Below are 24424 nucleotides of genomic sequence, written 5' to 3' on the forward strand. Positions count from 1 at the left end.
CTAAAATACATATATAAAATGTGGTTTTGTTCAAAATCCAGTACATATTTTTAAAAATCATAAGTTTAAGTTGTTTAATTTGCAAACACTGAGTGCCTCAAAGAGTTTTTCATGCTGCTAAATCCATTTATGCATTCAAAAGTGTATTTTAAACAACAAGAAATCTCAATCCCACTAGAAATTGTATTGTCAAATTCCAACCAAAAAGCCATTTCGTCTAAAAGTTAGACTATGCCTTTCAATTATATGGTTGCACTAGTTTATACATTTTTCAACTTGAATTACACGATATTTAGAGATTGTTTTTACCTAGGGATTTTGTGAAATATTGAAATACATATACTAAATTTATTATGTAAAGGTTTGCATCTCAAGAGATTTGATCCCTCTCGATGCTTGGTAGATTCATAATTAAGATGGATCTAGGTTGATTTAATTTCCCCCTTTAAATAGGCTATATTCCACATGAATACCATGTGTTCTCAATACCATGGGCCATTTTTTAAATTTTTTATATAGGGTTATTTTTACTTCTTATTTTTTTTGACTGAGTTAAAAGGTTTACATTGTATTATACTAATCTCTTTATTTTATTTTATTTTGTTTTGTTTTGTTTTTGTTTTTATGTAATTTGACTTGGTCAAAATGTTAAACATTACGTTACAACATCTGCTCAAGAGGGCCTCTCAACGCAATGATATTCAAAGATTGTTTTTACATAGGGATTTTTGTGAAACATGCAAATACATCTACAAAATGTAGTTTTGTCTTTTCAATAAATTCATTATGTATTGCTCTCCTTACAAAAAAAATCATAAACTATTTTTATGTAATATATTATTTTTTCTAAGTCCCGTGTAAAATAATATTTCTATAAAAATTTGGGACATCTAAAAAAGTTAGGGTTTTCGATGAGAAGGGAATGGTAGACTCAGTTTAGGCAGCGGTAGTGAATTTTCCCCCAAGATTTAGATCTCGACCCTCCAATGGAAAAATAATGGGATATTACATGAAGATCAAAGTGCATGGCAATAAATTTGAATTTGGCGTTATTCATAAGATCGATATCCGCAAATGTCAGTCTTGGGATTTGTTGAGATTTCTGCAAATAACAACCAGAGTATACAAGAAAGAGGAGTGAGAGGAGAGACAAACCCTTGGTTTCATCCTCCTCTATGGGGAAGAAGGGATCTCTACAAAAATTGTAGGTTTTCCCCCACCTGATGGAACATGAGCCATGAAAGTTGTCTCTATTAAGGTAGGGCCTAGATTAGGCATAACGGTGGGCCATGGAATCCTCATGATGCTCCCTACTCGTGTGCAACTGAGCTTAGTTGTTTACGTCAAACATGCATTGGAGGCCTTTTGTTGGGATTGATTGATCCGTCAATTGCTGTGGATATTCCACTTGAAAGTTCGTCACAATAGATCTAATAAAATATATTAAAATTCTAATTTTTTTTACACTATTACAATTTTATTAAACTTCCAAATCTGTAAATTTAACTGTAATTAGTGCATGCATGCAAATGGAAATTATGCATAAAAGTAGAGAACGCAAAATAAGCTCACACATACATATAAGACACAAAGTATTCTTTGGGAAACCCTTTTAGGAGAAAACCTAACTAGAAGGTGAGGCCGCTCCACTCTCTTTCCCTGTCTGAAAATAAGGCTGCAGGTACAAAGAAGTAATGCCTGTGGCCCGAGGGCTGCTACAATGCATAGATCCTCTTTGTGTGCTCTACCTCCTATATCTCCTGGCTATCATTGCTCAACTATGGAGCAAAATTCTCTTGGAAGAATGGAATGCCTCTTCCTCCTATTGGCTCGGTTATAACACAACACGATAGCCAACTAGTGGTTAAGTTTGACTACATAAACTCTTAACTAGAGTTATAATATAATTTTTTTAGAGTCTTTTACATCAAAAACACGTGGCTAGCCCCTTTTCCATGAATAATGGGGGCTGACGCGACATCCTCCCTAACTATAGGTGTGAAAACAGGAAGATCAACTTTTGAGTGACATAACTTTTGCATACGGACTTTGATTGACACACTTCTTACACCGTTGGAAAGATCTATGCGTGCAGAATAACATGAAAAGATGTCAAGCTAAAGCAACAAATTTTTACTCCAAAAAAATGTCATTTGATGCCTCAAAATACTCTCGAAAGGTTTCAGACCTCATTTTGCCAAAATGGGTCCCGCCGGTAAAAATGGTCCCATGAGATGATTCCTCCACTTTTTCTACTCTGAATTCATCGATATGGATGGAAAACAATGTAATGATCCAATATGGATCATTGATGTAACCTCGTATCTCAAGGCCCCCCTTACTATAGGACTTGACACCCTCTGTTGATATTTTCTTCACTCCTTAGCAATACGCACTTGATGGTGGTCACCGGGGGAAATCATGTTTGTTGTATGAGGTTATTACCCTATATTTGGCGAATTTTACAATATTTGTGAAACCGATCTCGAGGGGTTCCCTTTATTTGAAGGTTAAAGCCACATATGTTGTCTCCTCACTCACAACTAGGATATAGGATTGGGTGAGAATCCCAGATGGCTATATTTGGCTCCTACATGGAGGTTGACAACTTCATGATCATAAATCTCTCAACGAGTGCACCATTACCAAGGATGCCTTGATTTATATTGTATCAATACTAAGAGGTGGAGCCAAAGGTTGGAGAGTGTCGTCCTCATCCCAACCTAAATCCTTTAAGGATGCCCTAAAATCAAGACCTTCACTGCCAAACCCTAAAGATATCTCTAGACCTACATTAGTGGTGGAATAGTTAGTGGAAATCCCTTCTCCTGAAGTGGATAACGTTATATGTATATTTGTGGTTGTAGATTATGAAGGAGAAGTGATTAATTGTAGTTTCAATGGTTTTTGGCCCACAACATCTGTTTTTAGGAGTGGGTACACCAAAATTGGTCTCAAAATACAATGTTTCATTTATGCTCAAAGGGATTCTTTGTGGTGCTCTTCAATAATTTAGAAGACAAGAAGAAGGTCTTTGATCAGGGACCTTGGTTTTGGGGCCGCTTTAGCCTCTCCTATCAAACTTGGTTTCCTAATTTTAATCCTCTTTTCATGTCAGCTCTAACAACCCCAGTTTAGGTAAGGCTCCCCGATCTGCCCATCCATTTATCACATCCATATATCTTATAAGATGTGGGAAACTTACTAGGTTGTCTCATCAAAATCGACACTGATAGGATTGCAAAAGGAATTCTCACATTTGTTTACATATGTATTGAAGTGGAACTTACTAAAGGATTGCCTGATAAAATCCTTCTCAAATGGAGGGGTAGAGTTTATTCTTAACTAGTGGATTATGAAAACACTACTTTTCGCTATAGGACTTGTCAGTAGCCTGGTCATCTTAAGAATGTTTGTCCCTTTTCATAAGGGCCCTATGCACACCCTGATGCTAAGAAAAAGAACCACGAATGACAAAATCCAAAGGAACCAATGGATCCAAGACTATTGCGACTCACAAGCAAGATAACACATAGAAACAATAGTCAACTAGTACCAAATCAACACCTTCAAACTCAACTTAGTCTCATGTGGAGCCATCTAAACCATCAACAGAGGAAGCTCATCCTTTGATCAATAAGGAAAGAGTCAAGGAAAGAGACAAGGAAAGAGACTCAACCATAATAATGGCAATGATAATGAGTGGGAACAAACAAACCCACAAATCATATCACTCAAATGGTGACAAAGAAATAATAAATATGCCATAACATTCGACAGTGGAAGCGTCTCAAGGAATTATCGTTGTTGTCTCATCAACAAACCTGGGATCTAAATCTAGGAAGGAAGTAAATTATCGTTGTTTGTTGTACTTGTGGAAAGACTGATGCAATTTGATATTTTAAGGTAATACAAATCAATTTACGATATGTGTGTGTGTGTGAAGTGTTAACATGAATATTATTGAGTGTGTTATTGATAAAATCTCATAATTTGATCTTAAAGGGTTTTATGGGACAATTGTTATATGTTGAAGTTCCTAGATGGGGTGTAAAAGAAGGGACAAGTTGGGAAGGGGGGTGAGCCCAGTACTGGCCAGACCTCCCTTACACCACCCTCGTCATTCTTAGATGTGGTCATTCTAGTAGCAAAAAGGTCAAGTAGCATAAGGGAGAGATAAATTTTGGGTTACAAAGCCTTATTGAAGGTGTCTCATTTATGGTGATAATACTAGTATGCAAAATATTTTTGTGTCCATATCAAAATCATATTTAAATGACAATTATCTACGTTGAATAGATAAAATGATATGTATATATACAACATATATAATTGTCATTTAAATATGCTTTTGATATGGGCACACAAATATTTTGCATACTAGTATTATCACCATAAATGAGAATGAGAGATGTGTCATTGGTAATTTTAACAAGCCATTAGTTCACAAGATGTTTTAAATGATGTCATGTTATGTTGTTTTGTGGAAAATGAAATTGGACTAGTGTTAACATGAATACTGTTGATTGTATTATTGATAAAATGTCATAATTTAATCTTAAAGGGTTTTATGGGACAATGATTATATGTTGAAGTTCCTAGATGGTGTGTCAAAGAAGGGATAAGTTGTGAAGGGGGGTGCATGACTATTGTCCCACCGCGTACACAAGATAGGGGATGTGGCCATATGCCACCCTTGTGATCTACCACATGCATTCATGAAGGTCGCACGAAGGACCATAACCATTAGAATACAAAGTACCAAGATCAAAGTGATGTCAAAGAATAGGGAATTGAAAAGATTATAGTCTATTAATGTAAAAGGAGGTGGCCACCCCAAGATAATGTAGAAGAAGACCAAACATAGCAGACCAGAATCAAGGAAAGTCATGATGGAACATAAAAGCTTATGGGTTGAACTGTTATAAAGGGTTCAAGTAAAGGGATGGATGATTGATTACTAAAAGGGAAAAGGATAACCAATCACACAATGAAACAATGCCAAACCATGCCTAGAGTACTAACCTTACTAGTGAAAGTTTAGTACCTCATAGAGCATAAACAAGGGAGATAAATGTAAACCAAAACAAGAATGAATGGAGATGTCAGATGAAACAAATTCACATACCTTAGTGCAATTATGAATTTATCATCTAACTTGTTTCCCAGAGCCACCGCCATTAAGGGCTATGCAAAGTTGCCAAAATGCGATTATGCAGGGATGTGTGGTGAAGCAACCTAATTTGTGCCACAAACCAAACTGATTGTGGCAAAAAAACCCAAGTGGTCATGCATGCACCCAAAGGTCTATTGTGTGCCAAATGCAGATATCATTTAATTAGTATAATGGTTGGCAACATCCCATGAACCCGTTTGCATGATTGTTCACTTACCATGGGGGGGGTGGAATTTTGAAATAATTATTAATCCTTAAGTAATTTCCATATCCCAATATTTAGAATGCTTTACTTTGGATGAGAATGGAGTGAAAATCCCTGGGTATAATTCAAGGGCTAAGATTCACACTGCCCATAAATATAATAAAAAAATTTAAGTGATTTAACCTTAAACAATAATAATTTGTAAGTAAAAAATCATACACCTAGCAAAAAAAAAAAAAAAAATGACAAAAAGATTTTAAAATAATAATAATTAATAATCAAAATAATCTTTAAAATACAAGAAACATTTAAAAATCATAACCATAATTATTTCATCCATAAATGTGCAAAGAGTGGGGAACAATAGGAAAACCAACCCTCAAACGTGTTTTGCCAAATTGAAATTCAACCTAATGCATCTTCAGGAAACAATATATGGGGAAAAAACTAAAACCATTGTATTAACCATCTTATACAATTGGTTTTTAAAACTCTCCATTTCGAAAATTATAAAAACTCCTAACATATTGTAAATAGTCATTAAATAATATTATATAATAAAATAATAAATATTATAAATTAAAAATATTGATGAAATTTAAAACAATAATATAAATATGATATAATATAGACAAATTTGCTTTCTTAAAATGTTGTAAATTAAAAATTTTATGAAATTTAAAATAATAACATAATATTATATATATCAATTTGTTTTGATAACAAAATATAAATTAATAGTCTATATTATAAGTTTTGGAAAGTTTGTTGATATATTTTCATGTCTATTTTACTCACAATCTTGAAAAGATTTATTGGAATTGGAATCACACATTTAAATTGTGAACATTCCACAGTCTTAATGTTCCAAATTTTTCATGTATTAAAACCATATATTTAATAAAAAAAAAACATATTTTAAATAACCAATATTAAAATTTAACCAATTTATTTTAACAAATATTAAAATTTAACCCATACTTTTACTAGATTATAACAAAAAAAAATCCAAAACCTATAATATTTAAACTACACCCATATAAAACCTTTTGCTCCCCGCATAACTTCTCACGAATATAGTGAGAATGGATCGGTAAAGATAATTTTAAGGAGATGTTCAAAGAACATATGGTGATGAATTAATAATTTTATTCATTATTTTAAGTTTATATAATCCAATCTTAATCGGTAAATTCCATTGAATTTATTACTTTGTATTTGATAAATTTCCCTGGATCGAGACGACATTAATAGCAGAAGTGAAGCACAACCAAAATGGGTAGCCCGTCTGTTTCAACGATTTCGTTTCTGCGTACCAAATAAATGGATGATTTCAACTCTGAGGTACGATTATTCCAGCTCTAGGCTGGCATTCTTTTTTCAGAACGAAAAAAGCTTTAAACTAGGCTGGCATTCTTTGTCACCTTTATCTCATTCTCTTCCATTATTTTACTGTTAACGAACGAGATTTTATTTTCCCGTAGGCTCCTCCATTTTTCTTTGCTTTATTGGAGAGCTCGTTTTTTCCGTTAAGATTCTCATTTAAAGGTTCTATATGTTTATGAATTTTCAGAGTCGTTTCTAGGAATCATGGAATGTGTCTGAGACATATAAAACCTGATCAGGATTTATTTAAGTGCTTCTCAGGATTTTGGTACAATTATCTTACCAGAGTCGAATCTGCGTAGGGTTTTTTAGAATTTCCTTTCAAGGATTTGAAGTAATGAACTGAACCGAATTGCTAGGCAGGCTATCAGAGAACCTAATGTTTGATCATAGGTGTTTACTGCAAACGATAACTTTAAAGCAATCGAGTAGTCACAAAAGGCAAGCTGGGTTGGTGAGAGCCGGGCTCTGTTGCAGGCCCTCACGGGTTTGATTCCTGGAAAAATATGGCGGTTTTGTCCCCCTGGAAACTCTCGAAACATATTGCCCAGATTAATTTTTATTTTTTATTTTTATTTATTAAATTTTTTTGAAGCAAAAGAATAACCAGGTTGTCGTGACCAAATCCATATCGTTTTTGGTACACTTTATTCATCCATTATACAAACCCCATATAGTATAAATAATTTTCTGGCGCAAAGATTTGACAGTCCACCGATGAACAAGGACAAGTTAATCTCGTAGTCTGTAATATTTTTGTTGAAACCCTCGTGCCAGTGTTTATAGCAAAATCTCTTATTAGTTCTTGCATCACATTTTCGAACTTCTATCCTAGTAGAACTATAATCAGCTAGTTCAACTTTTTCACTTTCGCAAGTATAAAGTAATATCTAGTGTTGTTTACTAGTTTATGATGTTTTTCTTATTTTAAACTGGAAAGATTGCTCTTATTATACTGGAAAATTTGTGCCCTCTAATCTGTTAAATTCAGATTATTATGTGATAAAAATGTGGCTGTTTGGTTTACTTCCTAAGCCCGCTTTACAATAATCGGGGAATTCAAAGTGATTTGGTTGGGAGCAGTACATTCAGCTTATGATATCTGACCACGAAGCAGTTTGCATTCAACCATATGTTGAGCATTTGGAAGAGACACTGCAATGATGTGCGTTATGGCATCGTTATGTACTCAGCTAGTAGCTCTATTATTCCAAAACTGAAACTTGGGATAAAATTGCAATATTAGATTTTGGGGAGGAGACTGCCTAGTTGTTCTGGTTGACATTTTTCTAAAACACCATGATGTTAGGCTAAGCATATAGGAGAAATACAGCTTAGAAAGATTATCGATTTATCTGTATATTACTTCTTTGGTGATATAGACTTAAAATTCCAGGCAATCAAACACTCCCACCTTTTGAAGGGAGTACAATAGAGAAACACAATTATCAGTTTCTTTGGTTATTAGTGATTTCTAAAATAGTCATTAAATTCTGGTGATCCAGGCTATCCTACCACAATTAAACAGTCCTCTTCTATAGAAAATGTGTTGATAAGCTGAAGGTTTAAACAATCAAAATATGTGTTAAGCCATTCAATTCACGGGTCACTACGAGAAATTTACTACTATCACTCGACCTTGGGCAAATATTTTTGAATATTAAGATGTCTTTCCATTGTAAGGAACAGTGCTAAAAGAAGATTACACCATGTTGAATTATTAGATGTTCCAAATGGACTTGCTGATCACCATATTGCATGAATTTAACTTAAAAATCAAGGAATTGTTGAGATTGTTGGTCAATGTTCTGGACAAAACACATATCAATCTCATAGACAAAAGTGAATGGTCAAGTCTGTTGGTAATCGCCAAGAATAAAAATAAGAACATAATAATGCTCTTAAACTTCCATGCTGTAAATAAAGTTACGATGAAGGATCTCATTCCATTAACTGAAAATGTCTTAAGAAGGTAGTTTGCAATGCATATGCTCTATTGGTGTATTTTGTTGCAATAACCAAGTAGACAAATCATGAAAACTTATTGACGATCAAGCTTGCAATTGAATGGAAAATAATTAATGTTGTTTGGACTCTGGAGATAGGTGCTATCAATCCCATTAAAAATTGTTTTTTTTTGAGTCTTTGGTTTTTCCTTCATACATGGGTCTCATATATCTTATTAACCTCGTACAAGCTTCCAGAACTCCGTAACATTATTTTACAAGTGAAGAGAATCAAGGGTAATTGTAAGAGAGGAGTTTGTGCGCATCAATACAAGCTTTTGCGTTTGTGTTAAAATTGGCAACTAGGGCCAAACTCCATGTGGATCACCTTATTTATGGCTTCTGATATTTTTCCTAGATTCCTCTCATCGAGAGTTGTAGGATTGATCTAAAGATCATCCGATTCCGATATATATTTATGGAGATATGAATTTATTTTGATTATGGACAAATTGTCAAGGTCAGCCAACAAACTTATGTAGGCTCAGAAGCCCAATAGTTACATCTATTCGCACTCAACGTTTGCATATAAATATCAGGAGACTCCTCCTCATTTGGACAATTCATTCTCTCATCTTCTCTCTCTCTCTCTCCTACGCATAAAAGGAGCCTCTCTCTCTCACACGTGTGGCTGAAAGGAAGATGTCCTAGGGCAAGGAAGACGCAGAAAGAAGGACGCTAGGACAGCAAGTCATCTCTTTGACCAGCGTTGACCATTCAGAAGTGCGGATTGAGTGTGGTTGCCTCTCCTAGGCAGGCGCAATTTTTGGCACGAAAATCGAAGTGATCTAACCTCTGGTTTGACCGGTGTTGACTGCCCTAGTTTAGGGCTGCAAGTTGACTTCAGAAATCTGCAAATTGATTGAACTTTTGGGGCTGTTCAAGGGCTGTTTCTTCAGGCTGTTCGAGGACAAGTTGACTAGAAATTGACCAAGTATTTTAGAGGTCAATTTCAACTAGCTTGACCAAGTTTGACTTCGCTGATCTAGGGTTTGCTGCTGCTGATATAAAATTACAGAATTCAGATTTTGTACTATTTCTCTCTGCTGAACTATTGAAGATAAAAGAAGATTTGATCAAAGGGTTTCCCTGCATTGGGGTTTGTCCCTGGCTAGCCACCACATCTCGTGTCTCTTGTTTTGGCTTGTTTTCTGTTGATCATTTAATGTTCTATATGCACTTTACTTAATGTATATGTGATTGCTAATCTATGGATAATAAGAAGAAAAATAAGTAAACTGCTCTAAGCATAGAACATACCATAATTTAACAGTTTGGAGTAGAGATTTTTGGTTTTTTGGCCTACAGCAATAGGAGTTTCAACTTGGATTAGGTGATGCATGGATTCACCTATTTGAATTTCAAATAGCTGTACTTGGATTAGGTGATGCATGGATTCACCTATTTGAATTTCAAATAGTTGCAATCAAATGTTGCATTGTGTTTATATGTGATTAACCTTGATCACATGAAATAAAACTACTAATTTTTTTGACATTATCTATACATTTTATATATTTGAGAGAGGGTGTTCCCTATGCACCATACCTTGCTATCCCATATATTGTCCCTCGAAATTTGGAGGGTCTCTCCAATGGTTCTGGAAACTTGTCCCTATGCCCCTATGTCCTTTTGTCCTTGAATCCTCTTGAAACATAGGAAGGTGGAATAGATCCTCTGTAAAGAATCACATGAGAATCATAAACACATGTTGATATTTGAAGTATAAAATATATATTGACAAAATGATTGATAAAATATTTGTAATACCCCTCCCAGTTTATGTTGTAAATATATGTACAATGATACATCATAATCACATGTTGATATTTGAGAGTATAAAATATATATTGCCAGAATGATTGATACAATATTTGTAATACCCTTTGCCAGTTTATGTTGTAAATATATGTACAATGATACTTAGGTTGGTGTGTTGGACACATGTGACTATTTAGGTTGGTGAGTAAGAGTTATTCCGCGGGCCTGTGTGCCCAAGTAGTTATGTTTATAGGTTTTGGGGTTAACATGCTTGGATACATATATGTCCTTTTGGCTAAGTGGCCAAGGGCCCAAGATTGTAAATATGATGTAAATTATTGTACATATGAGATTAATAAAATGGGCTGGCTGCGGAGCACTTTCCATGGTAAAGAGTATGGGGAGGCAGTACAACTCCACGGTGAGAGGCAACAGGGTGTTTGGTCAGGTATTGATGGAAAAAGGGCACTTGGGGCCCATGTGGCTTCAAAGAGTGCTACATGGCAGAGAGGTTTAAAAGCTATATATTTTCTTGAGAGGGAGGGCATTATGGATTTCATACTTTATTGTATTGCATTATGGGTATTCGATTATGATGCAACTGGCTAGCGAACCTTGTGTTTTTGGGGTTCTAGGCCAGCTGGAAGCTATTTCGGTTTATGGTTGGAAAGGTGTTGGGAGGGTAGCATGAGCTCCTACAAGCCCAAGCTAAGACCGTCTTTGGTTGGCCATAAGGGGCTTTGAGAGGTGGGCACTGCTGAGGGATTGACAGGGCGCAAAAATGGGGGTGTGCCACTGGCACATGTTTGGGACGGCGGGAGCCTCTGGTTGGGGCAGTGTTTGCTGGATAGGTACCTTGCCCATGGATATGAGTTTGTCATTTGGTTTCTACACCATTGCTTGTGGAGTTGTAGCCCCAGCTCGAGGGTGACCTATGTTTGAGATTGATAAACCATGTGGTCTATGGCTAGGTGGAATGTGGAGAGCCCGCAACTAGTTGCTTATTCCATTTTAGATAAGAGTTCATGTTTAATGTTTGATTTTTTGTGGAATTGATGAATTTGTGTTGGAAACCCTAGTTTTTGGGTTATATGCTTTGCTATCATTAATATTGCATTTATTGTTAATATTATTTTGCTGTGTAATTATGTACTATGGTGCATACTGGTATGTATATGCTAATGTTGCATTTCTGCATTTTGAACATGTTGCATGTCTCGTTTTTGCGGTTAATTCTTGGCAATATGTGTGGTGTGGTTGTGGTAGCATTACCCAATAGTGGGCTGGAGACTTTACAATATTGATAGGCAGTCAAATGGTTGCATGTAAATATTATAAATGAAAATGGGTTTTGGAAGGAGTTGTGCTTGTATATGTTCCACATTACATATCAGTGATTCATTTCATAATTTATTTAGTTACATTATAGAAGTAAATATCTCTATCTTGAAGATAAAATTCAGAAAATTAGTTGAGTATATACAGCGCCTGTGATCTTGATGAAAAAAAGCGTGCACATAACTTGCATGCCTTCTAATTAGTTGGCATAAAGTCCTATAAATGATAAGCATTGGAAATACACATTTTTCTATTTTTAGTAGCTCTTTGCAACACTAGATTATTTTTAGTGCGCCTCACACAATTCTTTTTTTATAAGTTAATCTATTTTAGGCTAGATTTATAAAGAATTAATCTCTTTTTGTTTTTTAATCTCTATTTTCTTCACAATTTTACATCAAAGCTAGTTGTAATATTCTAATGGAATTCTTGACGTAGTTTTTATATTAGTGGGGGTTGGGGGAGGTTCAATAGTTCAAGAGATTGGACCAACGGTATATTATGTTCCACATCGAGGAGGTCCAACATTATTGCCATAAATTTTAATATGTTATGGAAGTATGGGAACGTTAATAAGGACACTTGAATTAGATGCCACAAATTGTTCAAGGTGCTACACTACCAAATTCCTAAGCTTGATTGCAAGAACCATGTCGTTTGAAAAATTCCAGGTTAGAAATATTGTTATAGTGGGGAAGCTTTGGAGCATTGAAGATGGAATGGGGCCAAGACCAAGTGACGTGGATGAAAGAAGCTTATGATGGTAGTGCTAAGGAAACCATTGCAATCATTATTATTGTAGTCTCAAATGACATCTAACATGTGCAAGATCCAAAGAGCTCTCTAGAAGCTCATGATACTTTGAACCCTTTTTATGATTCGTATGACGAAACTGGAGTTGTCTATTTGAGTAACAAGTTGTATAGTTTGAAGATGGTAGAAGTTGACTTAGTCACTAGTCATCTCAATGCACTCTTAAGATGTAATAGATTGACTTATGGTTGTAGATTGAAAGATAGAAAACAAAGATCTCATCACTGTTGCCTTGGTCTTTTCAAGTATTTGCAACAAGTCTCAACTTATTAATGAGAGTTATAACTTGGGCATTTGATGAGCTATGAGGATTGCTTTTTTAGGAGAAGCAAAGGAGTACACTTTACTATGAAGAAAATAATTTTGAATATACCTTCATAATAGAGCATGAGGGCAAATGATGGAAAAGTTTGGGCCAATTAAAAGACAAGAGGGCAATCCAAACACAAGGTAACTTCAAGCATGGAGATGCAAAGAAAGGAAAACTCTATTATTGTTGAAAATTTGGCCATTAGGAAATATAAGAAAATGAAGTGCAATTTTATTTTAATTTTTAATTAATCATTATTTTTTGTGAAAAAATGAGTCTTATATTACAAGATTTAAGAGATACATAAAGTATCATACAAGGATATGCTTCTTTTTCCAAGTCACAATGGAAGAACCAAAAGGTCTGCGTGTGCACTATAATTTGCTTCTATAGTATACTTTATAAGGACAAAAGCGAAGAACCAAAGGGTTAGTTTGTGCATTATAATTTGCATCTAAAGTATACTTTATAAGGTCAAAATCTTTAGGAACTGCATGAATTGCAAGTTTCCATCAACCCATGAAAAACAATTTCCATACGAGCTCTTGTTATGTGCAAATGTATATATACAATGATTGACTTGGAGGAAGGAAAGAGTGGTTAGTCCAAGTAATGACTGGAGGGGTTGATAAACATTTGCATATGCAACTCCCGAAGGAGGGATGCCCTCCAGTGCATAGAGTGGGAAAACTAAATGGAGAATTGAGATGAGATGTTTTTCCAAAGAGACTTGGAGATATCACATTCTCAAAACATATGATTGAAATCTTCATTTGCCCTCTGCCACACATAAAGTTCATCATTGAAACCTCTTCTAACTATTTTCTTTGGCTCTAAAAATGAAGTGAGCTCCTTCTATATTTGATTTCTTAGTCACTTGTGGAATCAACTTGGGAATTAAACAACTCTTTGCTATTGTTTGAGTTTCTCCATTACTAGATGAAGGAGAGTTCATTTTTTTCTTTTGTTGCCAAACACATTGTTGGTTTTTATTGCTATTTTCTCTTTGGGCATCCTCTTTTAATCTTTCACCTTTCTTGACATCCTCTTTCTTAGATTTGAGTTTACTGAGAGAGCAATGCATAGTTTGAAAATAAAGGGAGGTGTTAAAATTTGGCAGCTCAAGGATGAATTTCTCCTAGAAGAAATCATATCTTTCAATTCCGTTTGAACCAACTATAATAAAATTTCATTTTTGATAATTCTAATATGAATTTCCAAAAATAGTACATCATATCTCAATTTGGAAGTGACTTTCGAAAAATAGAAAGTCATGTCTAAATGATCAAGGACGATCTCGACATATGGAGTCCACTTTAAAATCAAATCAATCATGATTATACAAGTCAAGAATTAACATATTTACCCTTACTAGTATTAATATTATTATGATACTATTATTTATAAAATAGTCTAATGTCATTCACCTTTAATGGATTAATAAAAACGAATTCTCTCATGGAATAAGTAAATTAAATTGAGAATCTGTTACTTGGAAAATCAAATCTCTCTCTTGGAATAAAATAGTAACTCCACACTTAAGAGAATGTAACTCTCCTTCACTAATTCAATGTATGGCAAAAATGTAACTCCTCCCCATTAAATGCACTTGTAACTCTATCATTTAATTCGATTTGTAACTCTCACCAAATATTCTCTCATGTTTAAGTGTAACTTTCTCTCTCCCTTATTCGAATTGTAACTCCTCAAGACAAGTGTACCTTTCTCTCTATTATTGGGATGAGTTACATTTCTCCTCAAGTAGCTCCTCCCTCATGGAATTCGATTCTCCTATTATTGGCTCAAGGCATGAATTCATTTTGTAACTCCTCTCCTTTCTCATCTATTTAAGCAAGAGCAAGTGAGAGTTGAGAGTAGCATGTTCATTGTGAAGAATGAGAGCTAGTGTTGAGTGTGTGCAAGAGAAGTGTGAGAGCAAGTGAAGAGTAAGAGCAAGTGTGAAGGACAAGATCTAATCAAGAGAAGGAGATCTTCAAGCAAAGAGAAATAACACTTAAATTGCAAGTTGTTTAAACATTGACGACTTTATTCATTTTCACTCTCTCACTCTCTCTTTCTCTGTACTCTGCTGAACAATTGAAGAAATCTAATAGAAGAAGAATCATTTGGGTTTTCCCCTTGTGGGTTTTGCCCTGGTCATTGGACCTAACTCTCAGTGTCTTATATTTGTGCTTGGTTGTCTTCATATGATCCTTAAGTTTATGTTCTATCTACAATTGTTGATCTGAAAAGTTTTGAAGAAGAAATCTACATTCTAAGTAATTGCAACAACATAGAACATTTAGTTTTCTGCATAGAACTTTCAAGTTTCTGCAAAGAATTTTTTAAATTTCCGCATAAAAATTTTAGATTTTAACAAGAGGCACAAGGGATATTTAAGTAATTGACTGGTAGCAACTTGATAGCATTGTGAAACTTGATTTTAAGTAAAAAGGGAATTTCTTTTGAGAGATTGGCCTCCACATATACTATTGCACATGGATTAAAAATTTGAGCTTCTTTTATTTTCTTTGAATCAGATTTCCTCCAAGGGTTTCACAAGAATATCTAGGGCCTCCTTAACACACTCCCTTGCAAATGGAAATCCAATCCATAATGATATTGATGTTTAAACATCCCTCAAGGATCAAGATTGTATTTCTAGAATTGAGGGTAGGCAAGTTTCGTTGCTATAGTTCAAACCCATTCATAATTATTGCTTTATTTTCTTCTTCAAATTTCATTTTAACTTGTAGGTACCTTTTGCGTAGTGTGCGACATGTGCATGGTGTCTCTTTCTAGCCAGTTGGGTTCCCATGACTTCTTTACCTAGTTTCAAATATCTTTATACTTAGGAATACAATCCAAAAACGTAAAGGTCACTACTTGTTTATACATTATTTTCATGAATGGGTTGTGCAATGTCTGTTTTTGAAAGGTCAAGTGAGAAAGGACCTTTATTGCTACAAACATGATTGGCATTTTTCTCTACAAGTTTGGAGGGAATTGTAACTTCAATCAAGTATCCAACTTTGCTTGGGCCTTTGGTCGTCAAAGCATCCTATAGTATCCCTTGTCCACTTTAGCTCCAACTATTTGAGAAATTTTCAATTAGGCATTATGAATTTGATGAGGATCAAAAGAAGTATTACAATCAAGTTCTCTTTTATCTTAACCAATTTCTATTTGAATTTTTAACTACGAACTTTGAATACACAACTTAGGATTGGAAAGCTTCACGAGGTTCAACTTATAATGTGCTTGTAAGGCCAAGCCCAAAAGTCATCATGCAATATCCATTACTTTCGCTTTTCTGCATGTTGGATTAACCTTCCTAGCTCCTTGTTTGAGGTTTCATTTGTGGAGATCCGATGGAAATGATGTCTTCAAAGTTATCAATTGTATTGATGTTCTTGACCTTGCCCAATGTCAATTTCTTAACCAAAAGAATTGGGGAGATTGCTAATTCTTCTTTCTTGTTGAGTAAAGAATTTTTTCTTAGGCATCAGAGCCATGCCCAATTTTCCTTTAGAAGACATTGCGAAATTGTACATTCAAAAATCTAAAACCTTGATGGTTAAGAAGATCAATTAATAAGACCAACAAAAAACAAACTATCTATGAAAATAATCTTTGTTTGAATAGAGTTTGAACTTTGAAGTCCAAACATACTAGATCAAGCAAGTCAAGACATATAGCCAAAAACATGATTCGTACACCATGAAATCTAAGCATAGGGTTATTTACAAATGTATAATTTTTTCCCCAAGGAAAAATCGCAATTTTCATTAAGATGTTGAAAATTACATGCTGTAGATGCTTGAAAGCATATGCTGTAAGGGTGGTTGTTGCCATTGTCTGTGTGATACTATAAAAAATAATACTATCCTAGGTTGGGAGACTAATAAGTTATACATATGATATGTTTGTCAAATAAAAAATATATACATGAATAACTGAGAAAAATTATGATCACAGTCATATCTTAAAAACCATAAAATCAGGGCCTGTCTGCCCCAAACTACTATTGGTCATCATAAGGTCTATGGAAGTATTTGTAGAATTCCTGCTCTGTCTGCTCCTGGATCATCCAGAGCCCCCGTGGCTAGTGCATGGCCTCCTTGGATAATTTGTCAGAAACCTGGTTGCGCTCCCTGTATATGTGATGACAAGAGATATAATCAAATTGAGATTTCAGAAGCATAGTCTCATCCAAAATGTTCCGGAGTGTGTGCACGTGACATGCAGATTGTTGGTTAAACCAATTTATGATAAGTTTGGAATCACCAAAAATCTGAATGCAACGACATCCCTTCTCAAGTGCAAAATATAGTAAATGTCTGAGTGTAATAAGTTCTGCAAAATTATTGGTTCCATCTCCTAGTCCCCCATCTGGATTTTATAAGAATGATTTTCAGTAATATGTAGTAACACTCCCCCACCACAGCCTTGCTGTTGTGCTGAACCGTCGAAGTATGCCCAAGGGATGTTCCTGTTGATAATCTCGGCAGAGATATTGCGAGTAGTGTGAGGGTGTTCATCCTCCAGTATACTGTTATATATTGATATGAGATGTGTTGTTGCTTGAGGCCAAAGTGGAGTGGTACCCGTAAAAATAAGTTTATTTCTTTGCAACCAAATGCACCAACATATAAGGAGAGGGAGGTTCCTAATCTTGGTTGGGTGTGCAACAGACCACCACGATTGCCATGCTTCCAATATATTAACTCCATACCAAAGATTGGGAAGGTGTAGATTTGCAAGTACATTATGCCATAATTCAATGGTAATAGGACATAATAGAAATAAATGTTCAATAGATTTTGATGCCTACTTGCATAGTATACACCAGGTTGGTCCGAAGTATGATCGCTTCTGTAGATTGTCCCCTGTAGGGGCTTTGTTGTGGAGTATACACCACATGAATAATTTAGCTTTGGGAGGTGCCTTCAGCTTCCAGAGAGCGCGCCACCACCAATCAGAAGCAGGGGGTTTGTGTGCAGAATAGATGAGAGGATATCCTTAGGAGAATAGGAACCATGCTGCGAGTGTGCCCAGATGAGCTCATCCTCTCCCTCAGTGATCCGAACATGTGATTCTAAGAGTGCACTAATATAGGATTGCCAATCATTGTGCCAGATGTTAGGTATACCCAATAGATCAGCAGATTTCTAGGCTTGATAGAAGATAGTAGAATTGTCTTGATCAGCTATTTGGGCAAGTCTAGTGATACCTGCGTTTGAGAGGAAGTGAAGTAGCTCAGGGGGAAGATGAAAAGCATTCCCACATCCAGACCAAGGATCCATGCCAATACGAACTAGGTTACCATTACCAATCCTCCAGGTTAATCCATCACGAATGTATGATAGAGAGTTCAGAACCACTCTCCAAACTGTAGATATATTTGTTCTGTTCCATGTTGGTCGCCTAATCCAATCAAGAATATGGAGAGGATTAATATACTTTTGTATGACCACCTCAGTCCATAGATTCTTTGAAGTAAGAACTTGCCATCCCATTTTAGCTGCTAATGCTTTTGCAAAGGCATCTAGATTTTTCATGCCCCATCCTCCCCATTTCTTTGGGAGAGAAATGAGGTCCCATCTTACCCATGCATATGTATGGCCTTCTTGTTTCCCTTTCCATAAGAATCTGCAACACAACTGTTGTATTCTATGCAATATGCCCCTTGGAATCCAAGCCAAGGACATCCAGTACACCGGTGTAGCTTCCAATACAGATTTGATAAGAGTGAGTCGGCCAACCCTAGAGAGCCATCTGTGATGCCAGATATTCAGTTGCCTTTCAATTTTTGCCACAAGCCATACCCAATCAACTCTTATACTGTATGGGCTTGAGTCTAAATCCCAGATATTTAAGACCATCATCAAATGGGAGAATAGTGTAAGGAAATCACTGATGAGCAGTGTGTGTTTCATTGAGGGAACAACCAACAACAGTCAGAGTCGATTTAAGTTGATTGCATTCCATGCCTGTGGCAAAGCAGAAGGATCTGAGGATAGAAGAAAATGTAGTTGTGTCACCAATCGATCCATTGAGGAATATGAGGACATCATCAACAAATAGTAGATGGGTAAGGATGCAGCTATTGGTGATTTTAATACCCTGAAGTCTTCCCTTGTCTTTTATCCTCAGATATATACCGACTCAAGCCTTCCATGACCAACAAGAAAAGTAGGGGAGAGAGAGGACAACCTTGTCTAAGGCCTCGCTCAGCATGAAAGAAGGAAGAGGCAGAACCATTGATAAGAACACTATATGAAACATTGGTAATACAACACATGATCCATTGGATGAAAGCTAAGGGAAAGCCCAAATGAGTCAAAAGCATTCTCAAGTATAGCCAGCTAGTACGATCAAATGCCTTTGCTAAATCAATCTTTAGGATCATACCTTTTAGCCTCTTGATCTTGATGGAATGGAGGACCTCCTGAGCGGTGCCAACAACTTCATGAATCTGATGATGATTAAGGAAAGCAACTCATTTTGGAGAGATATGCTAAGATAAAATAGGTTTAAGGTGGTTGGCAATAATCTTGGCTATGATCTTATATATACAATTGTAGAGAGAGATGGGCCTAAAGTCATTAAAGGTCAGAGGGGAGTCAGATTTGGGAATGAGAGCAATGAAGGTTGAGTTAAAAGCATCATACATTCGGCCACTTACCCGACATTCTTCAATAACCTGAAGCAGATCATTGCCAATTACTTCAAAAAAAGCAAGATAAAATTCTACCGGCCATCTGTCCAGTCCAGGGCTCTTGTCTTTCTTGAACCATTTGAGGGTGCCTTCCAATTCGCCCATAGATACTGGCTTGATGAGATCCTCTGCAGCTTCATGATTGACAAATCTAGGAAACAACCCTGCCACTTTGATAATCTCAACAAGAGTAGCTTCCTGTGGTGCTTTGTAGAGCTGACTGAAATGAGTGGTACTGAGAGTGGCCAGTTGATTGAATGATTGTACCCAGTGTCCAGAATCATCCTCCAAATTCCAGATAATATTGATGGCCTGTCGACCATTTGCAAATTGATGATAAAACTTTGTATTATCATCCCCAGATTGAAGCCAAATGGCTTGACTCCTAAGTCTCCAAGTTTCCTCTCTGTCCTTTAGGATTTTGGTCCTCTCTGCTTCAAGTTTGATAAGGCGATCTTTTGCTTCAGCAGATTCAAATCTCGACCATCCGCACCAACCAGATTTGCAAGTTCAATTTCAATATCATTAAGGAGGTGATCGTCCCTTACTCTTTTTTCTCTGGCCCAGTCGATTGTTTTGTGCTTGAGGTAGAGAAGTTTTTTAGCAAAATATTTAGTGAGAGTTTGTCCAGGAGCAGGGGGAAGTGATTTCCAATAATCAGTGACCATTTTGGTATACTCCTCATCCTTGAGCCAGGTCGAGTTAAACTTAAAAGGGGCTTTTGGCTTGCGATCTGCACTTGCAAATTCAAGGTAGATAGGAGAGTGATCAGATAATCCTCCTGATCCCACCCATTGCTTGTACATGGATAATCGACCAAGAAGAGCTTCTTTGATAAGGAAACGGTCCAGCCTTCTGGCAAGCATAGCCTCTCCAGTCCTTCGATTACGCCAGGTAGGTTGGAGCCGAGCCATAGGAATATCAATAAAGTGGTGATCTTCCAACAGAAGACTGATGGAATCAGATAGAGGATCAACCTGGGCATTGTGTCCCCAAGATTCTGCATGGCCAATGGAGAAATTAAGATCTCCCCCCAAGATGATGTTATCAGCTTGCATATATGAAGTATTGAGGAGATTTTCCCAATATGCAGCCTGATTAATGCAGGGACCATATACATTGATCAGTCTCAAATCCCTCCCAAGATCAGAAGAAAAGATGTCTGCCCCAATAATACCACCCCCCCAAATATTGAGCAACTTGACAACCTTAGGGTTATAACCAAAAGCAATGCCTCCAGAGCGGCCATGGACATCAAGAGCATGAAAGTGCCAACCAGATACAAGTGCTTCAAGGGAAGGGATGATCTGATCAATGAGAGCAAGGGTTTCCTGAAGGAATATGATGTCCACCTTCTCGAGTTCAAGTAGTCTCCTAAAGGCTAGTTTTTTAGCAGGACTAGCCATCCCACGACAATTGTAGGATAACCACTTCATGGAGAACCAGGGGTAGGGGAGGTCATAGCTCTAAGGACCTTATCAATGGGAAGTTGTCTGCCTTGTGCTACATCCAATCCAACTTGGATGATAGCCTTTGAGATATGGGAATGTCTGCCTCTGGTAGGTTTGATGCACTTGGAAGGGGGGACAAGGCCAATGCCGTAACAATCATTGGATGAAGATTTGATCAATGATCAGAGGAGGTAAGGATGATTCGGTCGGGAATCATTTGAAGTCTCAGAAGAGGTGCAGTGAGAGGGACATCAGGGATAACATGGGGTATCAGAAAAAGTGGGGGGGGGGGGAGGATACTGGGGAGAAGGTAAGAGGGGGTTGGACAAAAGTAGGTGTTGAGATGCAATGCGAAATAGATGCACAGAGATGAGATTCGGAAATAGAGGCAGTAAAAAGAGGGAGAGTATAGGAAGGATTACCCAAAGTGATGCCAGCCGCGACTGCATGTGATCTGGTGATGCGAGGAGAGGGAGGGCGGATAGGTTCCTTGATCGGTCCATGCATCTGAGAAGATGTCTTTGGGGGGCGCCCAACAGCCTTTGCAGGTCTCTTGTCCTGTGATCCTAATGGAATATCCGCTGCGTTATGATCAGGCTGAGATACAGACGCAGAACTAAAAGCAAGCAGTGGACAATCCTTGTACAGGTGCCCAATTTTATGGCACCGATGACATCTGTAGGGAACCCCCTCATAATCGAGAATCTGAAGGCGACTAGTGTTCCTCCACTAAATTTGTAGGTTTTCCTCCAAACCTTCGCGTGTATCCAAATGTACCAAGATGCGAGCCATAGCCATATTCCCAGTAACAATATAGGATTTATCATAGTCCAAATAAGTCCCCAGAGCATTCCTAATGCGTTTAAATATGTCCTCAGACCAGAAATGTAACGGAAGACCAAGCAGATGAACCCAGATTGGGCGAGCCCCCAGATGCTTATGTTCCGGATCAAAAAGGGGACTCCATCTCTTAAGTAAGATCGATGCAAGCTCTTTGTGCCAAAACTTAGATAAAATCCAGGGTCAATATTCAGGGCGCTAGAAACGGAGGGCGAACCATCCGCAAGATAAAGTAACCATCGAAGGGAGATCTTCTAGCACTTGGCTCCAAATCTCCAAAATCCATTGTCTGAGACGGGCTGCAGTGTAGGAACGTCCCCAAACCTGGCTAACCAGAACCCTATCTACGTTGTCGAGCACGTCTCCCATCTGTAAGTCGTCATTGAAGGTTAACGAGATCTTCTTGCTCCCGACCTTGATTCCCTTGTACTTCTTTACAGTCCGGGGCACTTTTCCAGTGGAGGGATTGACAGGGGGATCAGAGGCAATGCCTTGTCCTGTACAAGCCTTAGAACCTTCTCCCAAGTCAGGTAGCAGGAGGGCAGAGCCTTCAAAAAAGCCAGATGTAATAGGGATGGATACCTAAGGTGGGGGGATGGGAGCAGATGGAGTCGATGTGAGAAAGCAGTGCGGGCCCAGATCCAGTGGGTTAGACAGGTAAGGTACCATAGAGGAGGGTATACCCGAGAGATCCAGTGAAATAGAGGATGTAGACGGGTCCAAGCAGGAGGCGAAGAACTGAAGGGAAGTTAGAGAGGGTGGAGTATATGCTGAGCATGACAAGTAGAAGAATGCGTTTGGTGAGCCGGAAATCGACAATGATAATGAAGGAGGATCGACCGGCGACACAAAATTCTGAGCCGGAGCACAAGGATGAGAAAAAACGGACGCCGATAAAACCGTAGGGTCGCTCGCCAGCGTCGTAGGTAGCTGCAGAGAGATGGTAGAGGTGGTGATTGGTAGATGTGGTGGAGAAATCGTCCAGATAGGCATAGAGTCGAATGGATCCTCGGTGTAGTCGACCATATCAACCTCCATCTTAGCTAACAGAGAACGATAGGAGATCTGCAAAATATTCATGCCAACTGATAGTTGTCCAAACGTCGATGTATACCCCGGGTGCCAGAATAATAGAAGACAGAAGGTGGCCAACAGAGAGCTGCAGTCACCAAGGGAAGTTGAATAGTGTCTTAACCACAGTCACGAGCAGAAGGTGCCCTAGCTGAATGCAGTAGAGAGCTAGGGTCCTGTTGTTGCAGAGCCATCGATTAGCGCTTTACTTGTCGAATCCTTTACAAATGTATAATCATGAGGATTGAGCCTACATTTGTCTTGTTCCACTATGATTTGACCACAATATGAAAAGTGAGGAGTGTGTTGAAAATCCAAATCATGATTTGAGGAAACTAACTTTGGAGGAGAAAGAAGATCATTGGCTTAGCCAATGCACTAGCTTGAGCTAAAGCCCCCAACATCAATGACTTGCTGCTCAAGCAATCACCACTAACACCATAAACTTAAAACAAAGAGAGACACCATTGTTTTAGAGATATAGATGGCATTTTTTTGGACAAACATAAATGCCATCATTTCAAGCAAGCACAAACACCATTCTATACAAATGTAGATGCTATTATTTCAGCAAAGTACAAATGCCATCATTACATGCAAATGCAGCCCAACTTTTGAGGGAAATTTACTGTACATTATCCATCCTTTCCTCTTTACTACTCCTAAGTTTTGCACTCACTTCACCATTAACTTTTATATCATACTAGATGCCACTCTAGTTCAAAACGTTGGTTTGTTAGGTTTTCTGCCAATGAATTTAATGTTTTAGTTACATTAATAAATGTAATATGTTTAACATTATGAAGTTCTGAATTAGGAATTCTAAGCTTTGGCTATATGGATAAATTATGATGTATAATTTTTCTCGTCCGAAGTCTAAAATGCACTCTAATAATTATGTTAAAAAGGAGCATGATAACAATAATGATAGTGAAGAAGAAAGAGAATGGACTCTTTATTACTTCACTAGTAACCAAAAACATATATTAAGAGGCATGATATATAGAGTTAGGTACCATAGAGCTCATGGCACACAAAAATAAGTGGTTTGCCTCATCAAAGGATAGTGAAAGTCAGGGTGTGATGGTTACTTTAGGAGATGACATTGGTACCCCTGGTCAAAAACCACAAAATTAGTTTGATGAGGATGCCTAATGGAGGTATCAAAGACGTGCATGATGTGTTATATGTACCAAGTTTGAAGAAAAGCCAATTGCCAATGGATCAAATTTCAAAGCAACATTTCAACATTGAATTCTATGAAGGTGTCTCATAAAGGACAAATAGAACCACTATAGAATGATTGTAGAAGGTGATGAGGGAGGTGTGTTAAATTTTCTATTGAA

General features: G+C 37.1%; 1 long non-coding RNA gene across 15 annotated transcripts in view; it reads left to right on the top strand.

Moving 5' to 3' along the window:
- Positions 1 to 6451: 6451 nt before the first annotated feature.
- LOC149220915 (uncharacterized) overlaps positions 6452 to 24424 on the top strand; it is a 142323-nt gene continuing 124350 nt past the window's right edge. For 7 of the 15 annotated variants that reach the window (XR_016248791.1, XR_016248790.1, XR_016248783.1 and 4 more), the window contains exon 1: positions 6452 to 6725. This is a non-coding gene — a long non-coding RNA (uncharacterized LOC149220915). Of the gene's footprint in view, positions 6726 to 6865; positions 7468 to 24424 lie in introns of those variants that run through there. The other 8 variants (XR_016248795.1, XR_016248789.1, XR_016248788.1 and 5 more) reach the window with 8 other exon arrangements.

The sequence above is a fragment of the Pinus tabuliformis genome, chromosome Q (assembly GCF_031772625.1).
Source record: "Pinus tabuliformis cultivar Carrire ecotype Pingquan chromosome Q, CPIR1, whole genome shotgun sequence".
NCBI classification, from domain to species: Eukaryota; Viridiplantae; Streptophyta; class Pinopsida; order Pinales; family Pinaceae; genus Pinus; species Pinus tabuliformis.